This window comes from Scyliorhinus torazame, chromosome 20 (assembly GCF_047496885.1).
Source record: "Scyliorhinus torazame isolate Kashiwa2021f chromosome 20, sScyTor2.1, whole genome shotgun sequence".
In the NCBI taxonomy this organism is placed as follows: Eukaryota; Metazoa; Chordata; class Chondrichthyes; order Carcharhiniformes; family Scyliorhinidae; genus Scyliorhinus; species Scyliorhinus torazame.
In genome coordinates, this window is record NC_092726.1 from 29541999 (window position 1) to 29564976 (window position 22978).

Sequence of the window (22978 nt, forward strand, 5' to 3'; positions counted from 1 at the left end):
TTCCTACAACACCCTCTCCACGTCCACTCTACCCAGGCCTCGCAGTATCCTGTAAGTTTCAATAAGATCCCCCCCCTCACCCTTCGAAACTCATCGGGTCCCCAGTTGGGACCATGGAGGCCCCTTCCGTCTATGCTGACCCTCTGACTGGACGATAGATAGTCTCTAAGAGAAACCCCGCCCCCACCTCCACCGCCTTCTCTCCCCCAACTCAGAGAACTCCCTTATTTTTCTGGAAAAGCCTTGGTTGAGGATACCTCCACCACACGCTCAGCGACGCCTTCCAGGTCCTAACCTGTCTCTGAGTGAAAACGCTCCTCTCTCCCGTCACGGAGCCCACCTCAATGTGAGGTGACATTACATGGATTGGGCTGACTTTTCCAACGGTCCTTCCTGGAAAATTGCTGAATTTATTTAACCGGATAAGCGTCACTTCACTTGTGTTCCAGACTTGGGAGGGAGAGAATTGCTGCCCCTCCCTCTAACTTTCAGTCTCCTGAGCCCCTGAAAAGGAGAGGCTGACAGGGTACAGCTGTTGTTGCGACAGCTGTGGATGACTCCAAACGTTGCCATCCCTGGAAAATCGGGAATAAAAGACCCCCGGGAGCACGTGGCAATGGGCTGGGATGATGCCAAACACATTGACGTAATTATCCGACTCTCAGGAGGGCCTTGCAGACTGTCAAACGCCATCACCTTCCACGATGGGCTAAATCTCCCCCGGGGCTTGGTTCGACTGCCATTTGGGATCTGGTTGATGCGACGTTGGCGCACTGTTTGCCCCGGCCTGTCCCATTAACCCAGCTCTGCTCCTCCTTCTCATCTTTCTTCTCTGAAGGCGAGTTCGGGAGCAAATCCGACAGGGTCGGCCCAGACTCTAGGCCCGAAACTCTTGGGACAGTGGGGTGTGGGTTTAAGTCCCGCTCCAGGTACCAACCTGGAATGGGGCAGGTCAAAGTCACGTTGAGCAGGACAGTTTCCCGGGCGCGGGACTGAATGTGAAGAGGTTCCCCTTCCGTGAGGAAACAGGCACCAATTGAACTCATTAAAGATCCAAGTAGGGACCATTTGACCATGTCAGCCATGATCTTATTGAATAGCGGAGCAGGTTCGAGGGGCCAGATGGCCTACCCCTGCTCCCAGTTCTTATATCCTTTGCCATTTTGATGACAGTAAGGTGACCCTCCCGCTCCCCTCTGACCCCACCCCCCCGGCCCCCATCCTGATGTGGAAGGCCATCAGGGAAAGAAAGATGGCCACCATTCCAGAGTTGGTGGTGGGGGTAAGGCTCCATTGGTCAAAGAAGGGCAACGGCAGGGAGGGTCGCACCAAAGGCCCCCAGTGACCTCCCCTTGATGGGATTACACCTTCGACCTTTGGCCTGTAACGTTTCTAAAGACGTTAAAAATTAAAGTGAACTCCAGCATCAGCCTTCGCTCCTGGTGGCAATGTCTGGGCCTGAGATCGGCCTGGTAGCACAAGCAGCTTGCCCCAGTCTCCTTGGTCGGACAATTGATGTGCAAACATGGACAAAAGACCTGAACTCCAGAGGTGAGGTGAGAGTGACTGCCCTGGACATCAAGGCAGCGTTTGACCGAGTGTGGCATCAAGGAGCCCGAGCTAACCTGGAGTCAATGGGAATCAGAGGGAAAACTCTCCGCTGGTTGGAGTCACTACCTGGCACAAAGGAAGACGGTTGTGGTGGTTGGAGGTCAATCATCTCAGCTCCAGGACATCACTGCAGGAGTTCCTCAGGATAGTGTCCTCGGCCCAACCATCTTCAGCTGCTTCATCAATGACCTTCCTTCCATCAGAAGGTCAGAGGTGGGGATGTTCGCTGATGCACAATGTTCAGCACCATTCGCGACTCCTCAGATACTGAAGCAGTCCATGTCCCAATGCAGCAAGACCTGGACTATATCCAGGCTTGGGCTAAGTTACTTTCACAAGTGCCAGGCAATGACCATCTCCTACAAGAGAGGATCTAACCATCGCCCCTTGACATTCAATAGCATTACCATCGCCGAATCCCCCACATCCTGGGGGTTACCATTGACCAGAAACTGAACTGGACCCAGCCACATAAATACTGTGGCTACCAGAGCAGGTCAGAGGCTGGGAATCCTGCGGAGAGTAACTCACCTCCTGACTCCCCAAAGCCTGTCCACCATCTACAAGGCACAAGTCAGGAGTGTGAGGGAATACTCTCCACTTGCCTGGATGAGCGCAGCTCCCAACAACACTCAAGAAACTCGACACCATCCAGGACAAAGCAGCCCCGCGTGATCGGCACCCCTTCCACAAACATTCACTCCCCCCACCACCGACACACAGTGGCAGCCGTGTGTACCATCTACAAGATGCACTGCGGCAACTCACCAAGGCTCCTTAGGCAGCACCTTCCAAACCCACGACCTCTACCATCTAGAAGGACAAGAGCAGCAGATACCTGGGAACCCCACCACCTGGAGGTTCCCCTCCAAGTCACTCACCATCCCGACTTGGAAATATATCGGCCGTTCCTTCACTGTCGCCGGGTCAAAATCCTGGAGCTCCCTCCCTAACAGCACCGTGGGTGTACCTACACCACACGGACTGCAGCGGCTCAAGGTGGCTGCTCACCACCACTTTCTCAAGGGGCAATTAGGGTTGGGGAATAAATGCTGGCTTAACCAGCAACGCCCACATCCTGTACACAAATTTTGAAAAAGGACCGCCAATTAGCATTAAATCACCCAGCAGGTCACGTTGCCCCTCGGTGTGGGCTCAGGACCCGCGTTGGTGCTCGCGTTCGTGTTCCAACGCCCCTTGTCAAATTCAACCCGAGAGCAACAGTATTGAGGCCGACATTCCAGGGCGGTACTGAGGGGGGCGCTGCACGCAACAAGGGAGCATGTTTCCCATGAGGCCCCAAACGGAGACCAAATCTGTTCCCTCAGGCAGGCGTCCAAGATCCCACAGGGCTAGAGGGAGAGCAGGAAAGCTAGCCCTGGTGTCCTGAAAAGATGGCGGGCGCGCATCCCGATGTTGCCGAGGGCGAGCGTGAGAGTCGGAGCTGTGCCCTCCCCTGAGGGAGATGTATTCGACCGCCAGCCTGGACCCTCCTTTTTCTCAGGGCCACTCCCCGCTCACCCCAATGAGCATTAGTTGGCTGGTCCAGCGCCTGTGGGCGACAGCCGCCAGACGCACGATTTTACACTCGCCCGAGTGCGCGCCCGGCTCGTAAACCATTCTCCTCCTTTATGGGCGGAAAATATCGAAACATCATCCAGGATTTAACCACTGGCTGTGCGAATGTATCACGGCTGGAGTCAGGTCCCATCACCACCTCCTCTGGCTTCTTAAAGGCTAAATTTAAGGGCTGCATTCTCCCTTCCTGAGACTAAGTGTTGGAGCCGGGGCAGGATTCGTGGACAGCAAAGCTGGCGCTGAACCTGGGCCCATTCAGCGTCTGTGGAGGGGCTAGCACCGGGTCCACGTGGAACACACTCGATTCCAATGGGAAACGGTGCGGGATTCGCCGGGACCGTGATTGACACTCGGGAGGCTGACAAGCTGCAGCCGCACATACACATTACACTCCCCACACACACTCATCCCAGCCAACAAGGTGGCACAGGTTGTGCTGGGCCGCACTCATCCCGCTAATGGGTCGGCTGGGGTCAGAGGGCACCTAGGCGGTGGCCTGGGGGGGGACACCCCTACGACCCGTGACCCTAAGCTCACAGTGGACCGTCAGCGGCGTGCGCAGTTGCATGGGACCGGGGGCGGGAATCGCGCCGGTCGGCGGGAATCCCCCGGCGATTCTCCGGTCCGCGATGGGCCGAAGTCCCGCCGCTGTCAACCCTCGCCCGCTGGCGTGGATTGAACCACCTTTCGAACGGCGGGACAAGGCGGCGCGGGCGGGCTCCGGGGTCCTGGAGGGGGGGGGGCAATCTGGCCCCGTGGGGGTGCCCCCACGGTGGCCTGGCCCGCGATCGGGGCCCACCGATCCGCGGGCGGGCCTGTGCCGTGGGGGCACTCTTTTCCTTCCGCCTTCGCCACGGTCTCCACTATGGCGGAGGCGGAAGAGACCCCCTCCACTGCGCATGCGCGGGGATGCCGTGAGCGGCCGCTGACGCTCCCGCGCATGCGCCGCCCGGCAAAGTCATTTCCGCGCCAGCTGGCGGGGCACCAAAGGCCTTTCCCGCCAGCTGGCGGGGCGGAAATCTGTCCGGCGCGGGCCTAGCCCCTCAAGGTGAGGGCTCGGCCCCTCAAGATGCGGAGAATTCCGCACCTTTGGGGCGGCGCGATGCCGGACTGATTCGCGCCGTTTTTGGCGCCGGTCGGCGGACATCGCGCCGGTTGCGGAGAATCCCGCCCTATATTCGTGACTGGGGAACTCAAGTGTCTCTCCCGCATTCTTATTTAGTTTGGTTTTTTGGACAGCAGCATTCTCAGACAGAACACCGCACATTGCAATTTGGTTCGATCTCCCCTTCCTCGGCCACAATATCTGTCACATCTTTCTGCTTTCAAAAGTAAACCTCGCGATGATCTGAGGCTTAAATTATGCTCAGGACACGGCCTGGTGAGGTCAGTTCTCCCAAAAGAAAAAAAAAATCATTATTTCACAGGATGTGGGTTGGCTTCGCTGGATCTAGGCCCAGCATTTATTGCCCATCCCTAATTGGCCTATCAGAAGGTGGCGATGATCCACCATCTTGAACCGCTGCAAGTGGTGCTTAACACAGGGCCCACCAGAGGGGGCACCGCCACCTCACGAAACTGATGACAGGCATGTGAAGCAACGGTCAGGGAGGGCCGATTCGGGGGTAAACCCCCTCAAATTAAATCTCCAGTGAATTTTTATAAAGGCCGCAATCAAACCTGAGGAAACTGCAACGATTCGAGGTTGGAAAGCTCAATAAGATGGCAGAGGCGTGGACAAGGGTGAAACGTGCATTTAGATGCCGTCTCTGGAGGCCTCAGGGCGTCCGAAAGTGTTTTGAGCGAAGGAAAACCTTTTTCAAAGTGTTGTCTCTGTTTTAAGGCTGGAACATGGGGGCGTGGGGAGCGGGGGCGGGGGGGGGGTGCAAGTTGGGCACAGCAAGCTCCCAGAAAATAATGAGGCGCCAACTGGTTCTGCGATGTCGATTGGAGAGGGGGGGGGGATCATTGTGGATCCGAGACGCCTCCCCTCTCGAGCTCCGGAACGCATTCGGGCTGAATCCTCTACGCTGGTGGCTGAGGAGGAAGGACTGTGAAGGGGTGTACGGGTTTCAGTCAAGGGCGAGGCCAACCACCCCCACTCGATTAACTGAGGGTCAGAGTAAGAGGGAGAGAGAGAGAGACACAGAAACTGGAAATGTGGGGCCATGGCTGGAGCAGAGCACGGTGACAGGAGGTGGGTAGCCCAACGCTGAAATGGCCCATTTCAACCGCAGAAGTGTTTTGAACAACCCTCGGACGGGATTGTTTGCAGCAGTATCTCCGTGGGTGGGGCCACTGAGCTCCCACAGCTGATAAAGGCTGGAGTCCATCTGTTTAATCTCTCGTGAGTGTGGTGATACACCACTGTACCTCCCTACCATTGTACATAGTATATAATAGTTGTGCGTACCGTGGCCCTGTAATACTGTGTATTGTACTGTAACTCTGCAGAGGTTCGGTCACTGGTAGGTAACCCGACCTGGCCACGGAGAGCTCCGCCTTAGCCACTCCCCCGGGAGTCAGTATAAGAACCTCTTCTGGGACAGGCCCCATTCTGTCTGGGGTCGTCTGTGTCGGGTAAGCCTCCCTTGTAGTATATTAAAGCCTGAGTTAAAGTCTCACATGTCTTTGTGGTTCTTGACGCTTAGCGCATCAGTGAGCAGATCAAATTAGCACCCTCACCCCACCACATACCCTGTAAACCACAAACCCCACACTTTCCCTGCATATTGAGAGAGCAAATGGTTCTTCTCTCAATCTGCATTTAGATAGCGCCATCGACAGCGTAGATACCCGACAGACGTCGTTTGGCCAATCGAGTCTGCACCGACCTTTCGAAAGAAGACCACACACACGACCCAGGCCCAATCCCCCACCCTCTTCCTACAACCTACAACCAACAACCAATTCGGCAACACGGTGGATAGCACTGTGGCTTCACAGCGCCAGGGTCCCAGGTTCGATTCCCGGCTTGGGTCACTGTCTGTGCGGAGTCTTCACGTTCTCCCCGTGTCTGCGTGGGTTTCCTCCGGGTGCTCCGGTTTCCTCCCACAGCCCAAAGACGTGCAGGTCAGGTGGGTTGGCCGTGCTAAATTGCCCTTTAGTGTCCAAAAAGGTTAGGAGGGGTTATTGGGTTACGGGGATAGGGCGGAAGTGACGGCTTAAATGGAGGCTTGATGGGCCGAATGGGGTCCTTCTGCACTGTATGTTCTATCTAATTTTAAAAAATATATTTAGAGTATCCAATTTGTTTTCCAATTAAGGGGCAATTAAGCGTGGCCAATCCACCCACCCTGCACATTTTTGGGTTGTGGGGTTGAGACCCACACAGACGCGGGGAGAATGTGCAAACTCCACACGGGCAGTGACCCGGGGCCGGGATCGAACCTGGGACCTCGGTGCCGTGAGGCAGTAGTGCTAACCACTGCGCCACCGTGCCGCCCCCACATTTAATGATGTGTCAGGTGGAAGGCAACATCCCTCCTTAACTCCTGACGATCCACCGTAACTCCTTCCTCAATGTGTGACGGGGCTGCTTCCCATCTCGAGCGAGGCCGATGGCTTCATCGGACTCCGCGTTCGATGACTGACAAAGGTTTGTGCCGTGGAGGGGGTAGCGTCGCACAAGAGGGGGGGCTCAGATTGTCGAGGACGCCTCGCTATCAGGAAACGTCTGGGAATGCTCAAACCCGTTTAGCGTGGGGTAATTTCATTTCGCTGGCAGTCAGGGCCTTCACGATGGGCCCGAAGCCCTAGAAACCCCTCCCTAGTCCTCTCCCGCTCTGTCTCATTCTTTGGGATGTCCCTACCTCTCCACCCAGGCCTTATAGTCACCTGCCCGTATATGACCCGGCGATAAATATTGATGGAGAACACCGCTGTAAAGTACCTCAGGACGTTCTTATCATGTTAAAGATGCTATACAAATGGAGGTAGGTGCTGTTGTCCTTGGAAAGGGTCCAGAGGAGGTTCACAAGAATGATCCCTGGAATGAAGAGCTTGTCGTATGAGGAACGGTTGAGGAATCTGGGTCTGTACTCGTTGGAGTTTAGAAGGATGAGGGGGGGATCTTATTGAAACTTACAGGATACTGCGAGGCCTGGATAGAGTGGACGTGGAGAGGATGTTTCCACTTGTAGGAAAAACTAGCAGAGGACACAATCTCAGACTGAAGGGGCGATCCTTTAAAACAGAGAGGAGGAGGAATTTCTTCAGCCAGAGGCTGGTGAATCTGTGGAACTCTTTGCCGCAGAAGGCTGTGGAGACCAAATCACTGAGTGTCTTTAAGACAGCGATAGATAGGTTCTTGATTAATGAGGGAGTCAGGGGTTATGGGGAGAAGGCAGGAGAATGGGGGTGAGAAAATATCAGCCATGATTGAATGGAGCAGACTCGATGGGCCGAGTGGCCTAATTCTGCTCCTATGTCTTGTGGACTGTTATCAGCGACAGAAATAAACCATTGACTCTCTCGACATGGTTTGACCTTTAACCCTGGCTCCAGAGCTGAAAAGGTTATTATTATTATTAAGAGGAAACCAGTAATGGTGTCATGGCTACCTCCCATCGCCGAGGCAGAGATCGCAGAGCAAGGTAACCCGTCCAGATCACCCCGCCCATCATACTGAAAGCTCGGTCACCCATGTGCCACCTGGTACCCAGAACGATAAAGCTATTCCACCCTGCGGATTGGAACCTGAAGCGGCTTGCACCTTGGGTGTCACGGCGCCCGTTCAGAGGACAGGGCCAGAGACGATGGGCCGAATGCCTCCATCTGTGCCGTGACAATTCCGTATCTTCAGCCGGGGAAAAAAACAAGGGAACAAAGTCAAGTTCGCAGAGAATGAAGTCTTGTCGTGGGGGAAGGCCAATGATATATTGGCCTTCATTGCAAGAGGGATTGGAGATCAGAAGTGGAGATGTCTTACTGCAGTGTTACAAGGCCTTGGTGAGACCACACCTGGAGTACAGTGTACAGTTTTGGTCTCCCTAACTAAGAAAGGATATAGTTGCCAGAGAGGGAGTGATGTGGAGGGTTAATCGGCTGATAGTGAGGTTGCCGGACTGACCTATGAGGAGAGATTGGTTCGACTGGGCCTGGATTCACTCGAGTTCAGAAGGATGAGAGGAGACCTGATTGAAATGTATAAAATTCTAACAGGGATGGACAGACTAGATTCCGGGATGATGTATTCCCTGGGTGGGAACTCTAGAACCAGGGGTCACAGACTCGGGATTCAGGGTGGACCATTTAGGATTGAGGTGAGGAGAAATTTCTTCACTCAGAGAGTGGTGAAGCTGTGGAATTCTCTCCCCACACAGGCCGTGGAGGCCAAGTCACTAATATATTCCAGAAAGAGATAGAGAATTGTTTAGATTTTAATGACATCCTGCTCCTAGATTTTTGTGACTTTTTCTGAGGCTGCATGTGTTGACATTATTTGGCTCCAACTCCATCTACAAGTTTGCTGATGATATGACCATAGTAGGCCGGATCGCGAATAACGATGAGTCCGAATACAGGAGGGAGATAGAGAACCTAGTGGAGTGGTGTAGCGACAACAATCTCTCCCTCAATGTCAGCAAAACTAAAGAGCTGGTAATTGACTTCAGGAAGCAAAGTACTGTACACACCCCTGTCAGCATCAACGGGGCCGAGGTGGAGATGGTTAGCAGTTTCAAATTCCTAGGGGTGCACATCTCCAAAAATCTGTCCTGGTCCACCCACGTCGAAGCTACCACCAAGAAAGCACAACAGCGCCTATACTTCCTCAGGAAACGAAGGAAATTTGACATGTCCACATTGACTTACCAGTTTTTACAGATGCACCATAGAAAGCATCCTATCGGGCTGCATCACAGCCTGGTATGGCAACTGCTCGGCCCAAGACCGTAAGAAACTACAGAGAGTCGTGAAAGCCCAGTCCATCACACGAACCCGCCTCCCATCCATTGACTCCATCTACACCTCCCGCTGCCTGGGGAAAGCGGGCAGCATAAACAAAGACCCCTCCCACCCGGCTTACTCACTCTTCCAACTTCTTCCATCGGGCAGGAGATACAGAAGTCTGAGAACTCGCACGAACAGACTCAAAAACAGCTTCTTCCCCGCTGTCGCCAGACTCCTAAATGACCCTCTTATGGACTGAATTGATCTCTACACATCTTCTCTACTGAGTAGTACTACACTCTGTGTGCCTCACCCGATGTCTATGTATTTACATTGTGTATTTATCGTATGTCCTATGTTTATTCATGTATGGAGCGATCTGTCTGGTCTGTACGCAGAACAATACTTTTCACTGTACCTCGGTACACGTGACAATAAATCTAAACCCCTATTCAGTCGAGGAGGTGCACCCCTCACTCACCCTTCCCACTGGCCTCCCCGTGCCCTCCAAACCCACTCGCCTTCCCCCGTTTAATGCTCATCCCGCCCCCTTCATTCAAATCCTCCTGAGATCTCGCGCGCCGAACAAAATTGGTGTTCCTTCAGTCCCAATTCTAAAGCTAAACTCGATTTGATTCTGCCCCCCCCCCCCACTCCTCAACCATCTGTGAACAACAGAAGTGTCCCGTCCTGCCTGTCGAACCGTGCACGACGCTGACACAAACCGTCTGCTGCAAGTTTCGACCCTTTGCTTTTTGCAGCCCTGTCTCAACCTCCACCCGCTGAGGACGAGCGTTGGACAGTCCGAAAAGGCGGGCCAGCTCGCCTACCTGCGTGTTCGAATGGCCTCCGCTCTCCTATCCCTTACCTGCCAAGTCAAACAGTTCCTCCAGAACCGCTCTCCGGAGCCTGCTCTGTCGACACAGGCCCCGCCCTCTAGGCACCTGCCAATCAGAGAAGATTGCAGTTCAGGGTGAGTGCAATTCGCAGCCGCCTGCAACCCCCCCCCCGGGGAATCGAACTTCCCATTTACCAGCTGTTGCCGACCTGATATCAGTTATTCAGAGCACTCGGCAGCCAAGTGACTTTCCTATCTCTGACTCCAGCGGACACAGGGTGGGGAACGCACAGGCTCGAACTCGCTGCTGTCGACAGCTCACCTCAAACATGTCCAATTTAAATTGAGACATGCCGCTTCTAAATAGGGAGAATCGCTCGCTCAGAGCCGCGCACTTATTGACACACTCAGATAGAAACAATGTTGGCAGGGTTTTGTATTTTTTAAATTCGTCCCGGGATGTGGGTGTCACTGGCCGGGCCCAGCATTTATTGCCCATCCCTAATTGCCCCTTCAGAAGGTGGGGGTGAGCTGCCTTCTTGAGCCGCTGCAGTCCGTGTGGTGTAGGTACACCCACTGTGCTGTTAGGGAGGGAGGTCCAGGGTTTCGCCCCAGTGACAGTGAAGGAACGGCCGATATATTTCCAAGTCGGGATGGTGAGTGACTCGGAGGGGAACCTCCAGGTGGTGGGGTTCCCAGGTATCTGCTGCCCTTGTCCTTCTAGATGGTAGAGGTCGTGGGTTTGGAATGTTGCCGAAGGAGCCTTGGTGAGTTGCCGCAGTGCATCTTGTAGATGGTACACACGGCTGCCTTTGTGCGTCGGTGGTGGAGGGAGTGAATGTTTGTGGATGGGGTGCCGATCAAGCGGGGCTGCTTTGTCCTGGATGGTGTCGACCTTCTTGAGTGTTGTTGGGAGGTGCTCTCATGCACGCAATATTGAACATAGAACATACAGTGCAGAAGGAGGCCATTCGGCCCATCGCGTCTGCGCCGATCCACTTAAGCCCTCACTTCCACCCTATCCCCGTAACCCAATAACCCCTCCTAACCTTTATGACCACTAAGGGCAATTTATCATGGCCAATCCACCTAACCTGCACATCTTTGGACTGTGGGAGGAAACCGGAGCACCCGGAGGAAACCCACGCAGACACGGGGAGAACGTGCAGACTCTGCACAGACAGTGACCCAGCGGGGAATCGAACCTGGGACCCTGGCGCTGTGAAGCCACAGTGCTAGCCACTTGTGCTACCATGCTGCAAGTGGAGAGTGTTCCATCACACTCCTGACTTGTGCCTTGTAGATGGTGGACAGGCTTTGGGGAGTCAGGAGGTGAGTTACTGTCCGCAGGATTCCCAGCCTCTGACCTGCTCTGGTAGCCACAGTATTTATGTGGCTGGGTCCAGTTCAGTGTCTGATCAGTGGTAATCCCCTGGATGTGGGGGATTCAGCGATGGTAATGACATTGAATGTCAAGGGACGATGGTTAGATTCCCTCTTGTAGGAGATGGTCATTGCCTGGCACTTGTGTGTCGCGAATGTAACTTGCCACTTGTCAGCCCAAGCCTGGATATTGTCCAGGTCTTGCTGCATTGGGACAGGGACTGCTTCATTATCTGGGGAGTCGCGAATGGTGCTGAACATTGTGCATCAGCGAACATCCCCACTTCTGACCTTCTGATGGAAGGAAGGTCATTTATGAAGCAGCTGGAGATGGTTGGGCCTAGGACACTACCCTGAGGAATCCTCTCTTTCCCACATTTCTTCTTTTACCCGAAACCTTAAATCTGCGTCACCGAGTTCTTGTACAACATATTTTGCCTGTGTTCTAACTTGGACTTCTCACCCTGTGTTCATTGACCGAGACTGGCTCCTGGTCCAGTAGCGTTTTGCTGTGAGAGCTCGCATCCTTGTTTTCAAATCCCTCCCTGGTCTCATCTCTCCGTATCTCCTCCAGCCTCCCAGCCCTCCGAGACCTCTGCGTTCCTCCAACTCCTGCGTCTTGAGCATTGTAGCCACCTGGGTTGGCCACTTCCCGACTTAAAATGGAGAACCGCAAAGGCTGCAGGGAAATTCAGCCAACACAGGAGAAACAAGCAGGTGCAGAAATCCTGTGTATTAGAACTTGCAGAAGCCCAGACAGCACTGAAACCAGCAGCTATCTGCATACTAATGAGCGATCCCCGGGTACAATGGAAACATTTAAGGTGAATAAGGCCAAGGCAGACTCCTCGGCGCCAGCAGGAGCCAAGACAAAGGAAGGCCAACGGACACTTAGGGACCGCCCAGCGATCAGGGAACCGCTCCAGTATTGGAGAAATCGATCCAAGTGATCGGAACGTAGTCCAATCATTTGGAACCAGGTACGGGGTCCGCCCCGAAGGGCGTGAAGCCCCTGGGGACTATAAAGTAGAGTCCCCAAGTTCAAATCGTCCTTCTTGGCAGGGTCACTCAGCAGCTCGAACCAACCCTTGACAGTGACCTGCCTCGCTGCCGCATCAACCAAGTAAGTCTCCAGTCAACACTCGCTACGAGATCGGCGCTCCGAGCTACCAGTCCATACCAGCTTTTGAATCCTGCAGACTCAGGAACTGAACGAAAGGCCATTTGTCCCCCTGACCTGGTGGGCCAGTTCTGAAGCTAAGTATAAGCCTTTTAGTGAGAGAGATAGTCTAGAAAGTAGAGTTTATGCATGAGTAGTGATTGACTGTGTGTAATAAATGTTTCCGATTTGAATCTTACTAATTGGTGTGTTGAGGTATTGATCAGCACTTGAACTTGAACCTTGTGGAGGTATCATAAAGATACCTGGCGACTCGAGAGCAAAGGTTACAGAAACAGAGCAAACTCAGTAAAGACCCAACGGGCAACGAATTAAGAGCCACCCAAAGTTAGCAACAGCACGCCCGGTTTTAATCTCTCCACCTTTGTCGACCATGTCCTCAGTTGCCGGAGTCCAAAGCTCAGGAATCCCCTCCCTACACCTCTCCGCCCCACTTTGAGACCACTTAAAGCCGACCTCTTGACCAATCATTAGGTCAATCTCCTTAAGTGACCCGGGGTCAGATTTTACTTCACAATGTTCCTGTCAGCGGCCTCAGGATTTTTAACGCGTCAAAGACTGGTTCCGATATAAATGCGAGTTGTGGTGGACCTGAATTTGAATGCAGCCAACCCTGAGATAGAAGAACCCTTGCCTTCAAACACACAGGGAACGCACTGCGTACAACCATGCACTTGGGGTATTGGTGACCATCGGACGCCTCGAACAATCTCTTCCCCACCCGTGACCCCTCACCCCAAGATATGGGCAGGATCAGGAGATGACAGCACACTGGAGGACAAGTCGTTGAATATATTTAAGAAGTAAATATTGCTATCTAGACTCTAAATGGGGTGAAGGGGTTTGGGGAGAGTGCAGGAGTGCGGTTTTGAGATCGAGAGTCGGCCATGACACACGACCCATGTTAAATGGCAGAGCAGGCTCGGAGGGCCGAAAACCTTCCATTTGCTATAACCGATTGGCCTCTCCTTTGTCCCTCCGATTTTGACCAATAGCTCTCCCACCAAAGGAGGGGAGGCAGGCCCTGCCGTCCATTTAACAATGCTCATTCCAGTCAGGGCCATTTTTTTACTCACCTTCGAACGGTCGGGGATGGCACAGGCTTCGATCTGAAAAAGGGAAAGAAAAATAAACAACCATAAATACCGCAAAACTGCTGTTCGCCCAATCAAAAGAGAGAGAGAGAGAGAGAAGGTCAGAGGTCATGAAGGAACAATACCTGAGGTGAAAGGTCACACCAAAGGGTTCACAAGCCATATTGTCACACAGTAAAATGGAGGATACCAGGGAGACAGGGGAACTCGATAACTCAAGCAGACGTTTCCCCCTGTCGGCAACTGGCAAAACGCGCTGCGCGACTCAGAGGGTGGTGGGTCTGGAACTCGCTACCTGAAACGGTGGAGGAAGCAGAGAGCCTCACAACGTTTAAGGAGTGTTTTGATGTGCACTCGTCACCCCAGGACAGACAAGGTTATGGGCCAAGTACTGGAGAATGGGATTAGAATAGTTAGCTGGTTGTTTTTGACCGGCGCTGAAGGGCCTTTTCCGTGCTGTTTGACTCTGTTTTCCTTTTGCAAGAACATGCTGCTTGCTCAGTGATCGATGGCTGCTGTTCACTCCAACTTTTCCGTTCTTTCTTTCCTTCTCTCTCTCGCTCTCTCTCTGCTCCCCGATGCCCATTGGCTCAATCACGACATTGCGAAATCCAGCGACATGTCATTGCAAAAACCTGCAATCTGCTGATGGATCTGTTAAACAGTCGCTTCCTCCCTGTGTCCGTTGCTCAATGATTGCCAAAGTGCCGGCGTTCCTTTTCCTCAATCGGACTTCCGCCTGGATCGGGAGGGGCACAGGCTGTGTGGTGCTGGGGATGCAAGACTGGATTGTGCGCGTGTGTGGTGCATGTGTTCTGGCACACACAGGGTATTTGCTGAACAAGTCCCTGTCTTTGACCTCGGGGACCGTGCCAATGGGTACATCCCTTAATGCCTCTGACAGCTGATTCAACCAGAAACCTTTGTGCAATGGCTAGAAGTCAATCCTCAAGGCCTTCACACCAACAGTGCGTCGCAAACAAGAACCATTGTTCCATTGTCCTGATTGTTGTCCCAAAAGGGAGCCGACACTTCAAAAATGCTACATTGCAGCACTGTTGCTTCACAGCGCCAGGGTCCCAGGTTCGATTCCCGGCTTGGGTCACTGTCTGTGCGGAGTCTGCACGTTCTCCCCGTGTCTGCGTGGGTTTCCTCCGGGCGCTCCGGTTCCCTCCCACAAGTCCCGAAAGACGTGCTTGTTAGGTGAATTGGACATTCTGAATTCTCCCTCTGTGACCCGAACAGGCGCCGGAATGTGGCGACGAGGGGATTTTCACCGTAACTTCATTGCAGTGTTAATGTAAGCCCACTTGTGACAATAAAGATTATTATTAGGAAACCTGGAGGATGAGAAAGGTGCTTCCAAAATGCAAAGTTCTCTCTTCCCCTCTTACCCAAGAGCGTATAAATGTTCGTTCACGGCGCTCCCAAAAGTCCCGCCCTGGCCGGAGGGAACGCAAACTGTTTTTCCATATTCCTCTCCCCAGGAACATTGTGAACTTATTTGTCGCTTCCCGGACTGTGACCACAAGACGCGCGAGAGGAAAATGGCCGTCTGGCCCATCAGGCCGGTCCCGCCATCCCCGGTAACGAATCCCATCAGGCAATTGCGATGGGCAACAAATGCTGGCTGAGCCAGCAATGGCCACATCCTGAGGGGTCTTCACAGAATGGGGAGGATGTTTCCTAATGGCCTCCTTCTGCACTGTAAATTCTATGATAATCTATGATTAATCTTGGACAAAGGTTCGGCACAACATCGTGGGCCGAAGGGCCTGTTCTGTGCTGTATTTTCTATGTTCTATGTAATCTTGGACAAAGGTTCGGCACAACATCGTGCCGTAATTTTCTACGTTCTATGTTCTTGTGGAACAATCTAGAACTAGGGGGCACAGTTTAAAAATAAGGGATCGCTCTCCCATTATAGGCAGAGACGAGGAGAAATGTTTTTCTCTCAGGGAGTCCCTCAAAATCCCCAGATCCCTGAAGGCAGCAGGACAGGTAGATAAGGTGGTTAAGAAGGCAGATGGGATACTTGCCTTTATTAGCTGAGGTATAGACTTTAAGAGCGGGGAGGTTATGGTGGAGCTGTATAAAACGCTGGTTAGGTCACAGCCAGAGTACTGTGTGCAGTTCTCGTCGCCACTCTATAGGAAGGATGTGATTGCACTAGAGAAGGTGCAGAGGGGATTCACCAGGATGTTGCCTGGGCTGGAGCGTTTCAGCTATGGAGAGAGGCTGGTTAGGCTGGGGTTGTTTTCCTTGGAGCAGAGAAGGCTGAGGAGGGACCTGATTGAGGTGGACAACATTATGAGGGACACAGATAGGGTGGATAGGGAGGAAAATTTCCCCTTGGTAGAGGGTCAATAACCAGGGGGCACAGATTTAAGATAAACATAGACATAGGACTGGATTCTCCAGTCGCCCAGCTGCAGGTTTCTTGTCCCATGTGTAAGAAATGTCGGAAACTTGTATATAGATTATATTATATGTATCTTTGCAATAAGGTTATTAAAAGCCTGGATTGATGTATATATATTTGTTGCAGTAATTTTTAAAAAAAGCCTTGTTTAACGTATAGGCTGGCGGTGCAGCTGCAAAAGGTGCAAGTAAGATGTCATAAAAGTGAGATCATCTTTCATCCCAACCATGCATTTGTTCACAACGAGGGGGGCGAATGGAACTTTCTGATTTCTGGAGATTTTCTGGAGCGTTGGAAATTTAAGACTTTGGTCTGGATTGTCCACTGTCAGGATTCTGCGTTGCGCCAGCAGCCCGGTGATTTCCCGACGGTGTGGGGCTGCCCACAATGGGAAACGCCATTGGCTGGCTGGCGAGACGGAGAATCCCGGGGGAGCGCCGCACCAGCAACCTGATGCCGTGTGACGGAGAATCCCGCCCGTTGTGTCTGGATTCAGGTCAGTGGGCCTTGGGATAAAGATGGTGTAATTAATGGGATGAGCCAGGTCTGTCTGTAGTTTTGCAGTTTGATATGGGTTTGGCAGTCTGCTCGGAGTTTTAAGTTGAGCGCCCGTTGTTACCAAATGCCATCAAGCTGAGCAGGAGTCTGACAAACGCAGGAGGATCTACAGGCTTGTTCCTGAAAAGGTTTCTCTCTTTCTCGCTCGTTCTCTCCAAGCAGTCTTTCCAAGTATTCTCTATACAAGTACAGCAAGTAACCTGTATTTGCTAACTTTATTTATAAGTGGTTTTTGACCTGTAATGAGCTTTGCTTAATTTGAGATAGAGAAGGTACAAGTTATTAGTAAAAAAGGGTTTCCCTTTTTTTAAAGAAATGTTTAACTGTTAATTTAAAACGTATTCTCTGTGATAATAATGTGTTTAATCCTGGTTTCACAGGGAAGTTTGTCTTAATATAAGACATCTCTATTTGTCAGTAGAATCTTTCCTGGAGCGAAATATCCTTTCCTCAGTTTTTACAAATTAAAAAAAAGTATTCGGGGTTCTAGTCTGGTCTCCTAACAAATGTTGGGGTCTGGTCCGGGGTCTTAACCACAGCAGCCATGCATCGACAACGCGTGAAAGCCAAGAACAGCTCATGCCACCTCTGCCTCAACCAAATTTTGGGCCTCTCCTGGCAGGGTAGAGCTCTGAATATGGGGGTACACCTGTGTGTGGGGTCCTCCTTGTGTTGGCTCGCTAGGGTCAGCTCAGGCTCGATAACGGCAGCCAAAATGGATGACAACGTGCCCAAAGGGGTACTATTCGGCGGGATAGCTATCAGCACCAGACCAACTGGTCCTCCACCATACAAAGCAAGACTTGGTGCAGACTGGGATCGGAGTCTATGCTGGGTAAGTCCTCCCTGCTGACCAGAGGGGCTGGACACAGGCTGTCAGGAAAGGCGTGGAAAACACAGAGGACAAAAGGATTGAGCAGGTGGAGGAAAGAACATCAGTCGACCGCAGTGCTATTCCGCGGAAGGGATGACTATAGAGTCATGGTGTTTTACAACACAGAAAGAGGCCCTTCGACCTCTGCGCCAGCCATCCTATCCATTCTAAACTTCTAAATTGGCCTCTAAAAAAGTGTGAGGTGATTCAATTTGGAAGAAATAACAGGAAGACAGAGTACTGGGCTAATGGTAGGATTCTTGGCAGTGTGGATGAGCAGAAAGATCTCAGTGTCCATGCATACAGACCCCTGAAAGTTGCCACCCAAGTTGAGAGGGTTGTTAAGAAGGCGTACGGTGTGTTAGCTTTTATTGGTAGAGGGATTGAGTTTCGGGGCCATGAGGTCACGTTGCAGCTGTACAAAACTTCATTTGGAGTATTGCGTGCAATTCTGGTCGCCGCATTATAGGAAGGATGTGGAAGCATTGGAAAGGGTGCAGAGGAGATTTACCAGAATGTTGCCTGGTATGGAGGCAAGATCTGATGAGGAAAGGCTGAGGGACTTGAGGCTGTTTTCGTTAGAGAGAAGAAGGTTAAGAGGTGACTTAATAGAGGATTAGATAGGGTGGACAGTGAGAGCCTTTTTCCTCGGATGGTGATGTCTAGCACGAGGGGACATAGCTTTAAATTGAGGGGAGATAGATATAAGACAGATGTCAGAGGTAGGTTCTTTACTCAGAGAGTAGTAAGGGCGTGGAATGCCCTGCCTGCAACAGTAGTGGACTCGCCAACACTAAGGGCATTCAAATGGTCATTGGATAGACATATGGACGATAAGGGAATAGTGTAGATGGGCTTTAGAGTGGTTTCACAGGTCGGCGCAACATCGAGGGCCGAAGGGCCTGTACTGCGCTGTAATGTTCTATGTTCTACAGCCACAACAGATGTTCTTCAATGCAGAACGTACACTCTGGGTTCTGTCTATCTTACCTATCAGTCAGTCCACCCCTTAATCATCCATTCCTGGGCGGGACCGGACCGGGGAAGTGGGTGGGGAGGGGGAGGGGACCGGGGGTGGGGAGCCAAGCCTGGTCAATGATTATACTGTCCTCAAATTTTCACCCTGTCAGCCCCTGGTACCATACTTGAGGGACAAACAGCTTCTTCCTCCAACGCCAATATCTCTTGCAGGGGGGGACGATTGGGTTTGTTCTCTCCCGAATAGCGAGCGAAACGGTTGCAGACAATTTTGTTCCCGCACATGTTTGTCATGATATGCAAACATGCAGCCAATGAACACTCAGAATACGACACAACCAATGGGCAGTCAGGACACTCAGAGGTGGCATCACCACAAGGGGGCATGACATAAACACTATAAGAGGGATGAGGCACTCACACCCTGTCTCTTTCCACAGACAGACATCGAGAGAGTTAGACAGGGTTGATCAGTAACATCACACCCCAGCACGTGGCTTCGAGCAGGCTGGTACAGTTAGACTGAGTTACTGCAGTTAGATTAGCCGAGAGTCGAACTCATTTGAGAACTGTGTTAATGGTTCAATAAACACGTGGAACGCATTTCAGAATCTGGAGCATCCTTTAGTTAAGACTGCATCAAGTAGCAGCCCGTGTTTTCCGAAGCAGCATAACACAACGATGAGCTCCGAATTGCATTGGGCGGGAGGCGAGGGGCAAAGGTGACAGGGTCAAAGGTGAGAGAAGGACAACTTTCAGGGAGGTGAAATGCAAACTCTCTCCACAGATGCTGCCAGGCCCGCTGAGATTTGCCACTGTTTTCTGTCTTTATTTCAGAATTGTGTTTTATTTTCCTCAAGGAATATCGAACGTCTGGTTCCAGACAACTAGTGGGTGAATTCTTCAGAATACACTGCCTGGTTTGAGCTGGAGACTTGAGAACAGAAATATGTGGGTTGGTGGGGGCAGGGGAATGATAAAGACTTCTGGATTTCTGACATGCCTTACTTGGCGGTCTGGTTCGTGAGGTTAATGCATCAAACAAGCAAAATGTCATGCCTGTGCTGGCTGCCAGGGGTAATTATCTATCAGTGGAATTCAGTTACCTTCAAAGATCCTTCAGGCTTTTCCCTTCAAGGAAAGGTCACAGAACAGCAGGCAAAACAGACGGCCTATCCTTAGGGCTGATGTTAAATGCAGCCTGTTTACCAAGCAGGAAGGCTCAGTTGCCTGCTAGGCCTCAACATCCGCCCACTCCCAGTCATCTCTTCCAGGGCATTAAAACTCTCTCAGCTGCCTCCAGTTCAGCCCAGTCTTGCTCGAGTTGCTCATGAATCTTTTATATCTTAATGGCTCACGCTCTCGCTAGGTCAAGAATGTTTTTCCTTTCAACCCATCTCTAGCACCCAGAGTGAGAGAGTTATTGTTATGGGACAGGGAGAATCTAATCATCGTGTCTTGACGCTCAATGGCATTACCATTACTGAATAACCCTCACTGTCAACAACCTGTCAGTTATCATTGACCACAAACTGAACTGGACTCAGCCATATAAATACTGTGGCTACCAGAGCAGGTCAGAGGCTGGGAATCCTGCGGAGAGTAACTCACCTCCTGACTCCCCCAAAGCCTGTCCACCATCTACAAGGCAAAGGCAGGAGTGTGATGGAATACTCCCCACTTGCCTGGATGAGTGCAGCTCCCAACAACACTCGAGAAGCTCGACACCATCCAGGACAAAGCAGCCCCACTTGATCGGCACCCCTTCCACAATCATTCACTCCCTCCACCACCGACGCACAGTGGCAGCCGTGTGTACCATCTACAAGATGCACTGCGGCAACTCACCAAGGCTCCTTAGACAGCATCATCCAAACCCACGACCTCTACCATCTAGAAGGACAAGAGCAGCAGATACCTGGGAACCCCACCACCTGGAGGCTCCCCTCCGAGTCACTCACCGCCCCGACTTGGAAATGTATCGGCCGTTCCTTCACTGTCGCTGGGGCAACATCCTGGAGCTCCCTCCCTAACAGCACTGTGGGTGTACCTACACTTCAGGGACTGCAGCGGCTCAAGAAGGCGGCTCACCCACCACCTTCTCAAGGGGCAATTAGGGATGGACAATAAATGCCGGGCCAGCCAGCGACACCCACATCCCGTAAATGAATAAAAAAACAATTCTGTGTTCCCTTCCCGCAGAGCCAAGCAGATCCGTCCCACTCAACCCTCTGCACTCCCCCTGCTGGCCCTTCAGGGTACTCATCCACCAGAGGCATGGCCAACATAATTCTCAGCCAATACACTCCCAAGGATTTGCTGGCACCATCCCCGACCCCATCGACATGTTGACCCCGCCACCTAGGATTGAGCCCGGCGGTTTGGGAATGCCGTTCTGAGAGGGTGCAGCCACTCCAAGGCAGAGTCAGGGACAATTCCCAGCAGCCTTTGCAAGATTCCCTTTGTAACCCTTCCAAGTGCAGGGAGTGGGGTGACAAATTGGTCGGTCGAATCATCGTGGACACAGCAGACAGCAACGAGGGATTGGATGCAAGCTGAATGGCTCAGATCGGCCATTTTGTTTTGTTTCTTAAAAGCCAGGCCCCCTCTCGATTTTCACTTGGCTCGGCAGACTTCGGTCTCCATTTTGATATCTCCACTCCTGCGGAAAACGATGCAGAAAGTTCCTTGATGGTGGAGCCTCCTCATCTCCCTCTATTCGAATGTAGTCCAGGAAATGCTTCAATTACAGTCGCCTCTCTGGGAAATCAGCCGGTAACAAAAAAAGGAAGACTTGCATTTATTTAGAGAGTGCCTTTCACAAGGCCAGCATCTCTGGGAGCACGGCCCATTCAATAAAGTACTTTTGGAGCGTCGTCACTGGCGTAACGTTGGACTATTTAGCAGTTATCGATTCTGAGTAAGTGTTTGGTGTCATTCAAATGACGGGATATAAACAGTACTTCAGGACAACAAAGGCTCTTATTTAAGCTGACCACTTGAGGCGCTTCAGGTCCGTCGAGATCGAGGGCGGGTCTGCGGGTAGGGAGCCTGATCACAGGGAGTGGGGAGCAGGGGGCTTTGCAGGGAAGGGGCCCCTGTTGCCCCCTGGCCCACAAGCAGTGGCAGAGAGGCTGCTGGATCGGGCCTTCCTCGCCTCCGTTCAGCTGACGGGTTTCCGAGGCCACCTTCGGGCTACGGCGGGGCTGTGCAGCTTCGCAAATACATTTACATTTGGACCGCCCTCCCGGAAGCAGATTCAGCCTGGCAACCCTCTTTCATCAACACCCGAAAACTGCACGCCAGAATCCGACTCGAATAAGACTCAGGATTATACTTCACTGGCTCGGGCAGCAATTAATCCCCATCCCTAATTGCCCCTTGAGAGGGTGGGTGAGCCGCCCTCTCGGACCTGCTGCAGTCCGTGTGGTGTAGGTACACCCACAGTGCTGTTAGGGAGGGACTTTCCAGGATTTTGACCCAGCGACAGTGAAGGAACGGCCGATATATTTCCAAGTCGGGATGGGGAGTGACTAAAGTTGGCAATTCTATCACAATGAAGTGTTTTCATTGGCTGTAAGCGAGAAATGGTTTCCACTGGTATGGAGGGAGGGAAAAGAGAGTCTGTGTTTTCTGGGTCTTGTGAATGAACCTATCAAATTGGTGCAGACGCATGTCTTATTGTACGATATGTCAAGGCAAGGCGGCCTCGAAATTCCTCATGTACTCAATTATTACACTGGCGATGCCCCATGCACCTGCCGTCCTTGTCCATTCAGGTGTTAAAGTCGGGGGATTGAGAGGCTGTCACAGAATCTTAGAATACATTTGACACAAAATGAGGCCGCTCTGCCCATTGCAAGCCACCTAGCCTAATGGGCACTAATGGGGTGGCATGGTGGCACAATGGTTAGCACTGTTGCTTCACAGTGCCCGGTACCTAGGTTCGATTCCCGGCTTGGGTCACTGTCCGTGCGGAGTCTGCACGTTCTCCCCGTGTCTGCGTGGGTTTCCTCCGGGCGCTCCGGTTTCCTCCCACAAGTCCCCGAAAGATGTGCTTGTTAGGTGAACTGGAAGTTCTGAATTCTCCCTCCGTGCACCTGAACAGGCGCCGGAATGTGGCGACGAGGGGATTTCATTGCAGTGTTAATTGAGCCTACTTGTGACACTAATAAAGATTATTATTATTAATCCCATTTTCCAGCATTTGGTCCACAACTTTGAAGCCTACATAGAACTTCCAGTGCAGAAGGAGGCCATTCGGCCTATCGAGTCTGCACCGACCCACTTAAGCCCTCACTTCCCCCCTATCCCCATAAATCAATAACCCCTCCTAACCTTTTTGGACACTAAGGGCAATTTAGCGCGGCCAATCCACCTAACCTGCACGTCTTTGGACTGTGGGAGGAAACCGGAGCACCCGGAGGAAACCCACGCACACACGGGGAGAACGTGCAGACTCCGCACAGACAGTGACCCAAGCCAGGAATCAAACCCAGGACCCTGGCGCTGTGATGCACAGTGCTAACCACTGTGCTACCGTGTAGTTCTCGTCGCCACTCTATAGGAA

The 22978-nt window shown here is 52.2% G+C and overlaps 1 protein-coding gene across 5 annotated transcripts in view; it reads right to left on the bottom strand.

Moving 5' to 3' along the window:
- Window positions 1–22978, bottom strand: part of LOC140397031 (beta-adducin-like) — a 402797-nt gene that overhangs the window by 157792 nt on the left and 222027 nt on the right. For 2 of the 5 annotated variants that reach the window (XM_072486077.1, XM_072486081.1), the window contains exon 2: window positions 13559–13591. The exons of 1 other annotated variant lie outside the window; for it this stretch is intronic. The gene's annotated coding sequence lies outside the window, so the exon portion shown is untranslated. 2 more of the 5 variants (XM_072486078.1, XM_072486080.1) reach the window with 2 other exon arrangements.